Below are 287 nucleotides of genomic sequence, written 5' to 3' on the forward strand. Positions count from 1 at the left end.
AACAGCTTCTTCAAACTTCTTTAATGCTAAAGTAAAGCAAGGGATTTGATCCAGCAGTTCTCGAGGCTCAGATGTTGATTTTTAAAATTCTGACTGCTCTGACTGTGGCGTAATATTTTAAAATTGTGATCCTTTGATATCGACACTGAGGGGGAGACCGTTAAAACTACAATAAATTGTTTAAATCTTTGTGTACAAAGGTTTAAGTTGTTCACATTTTTTGCACTGACACTGAAACAGAAAAATTTTTGTGTCCTGATCTTTCAGTAAATAAAAGCAGCAAGACG

This window comes from Gnatocerus cornutus, chromosome 8, assembly GCF_029298725.1.
Source record: "Gnatocerus cornutus isolate USDA-ARS CGAHR chromosome 8, icGnaCorn1.1, whole genome shotgun sequence".
Taxonomy (NCBI): domain Eukaryota; kingdom Metazoa; phylum Arthropoda; class Insecta; order Coleoptera; family Tenebrionidae; genus Gnatocerus; species Gnatocerus cornutus.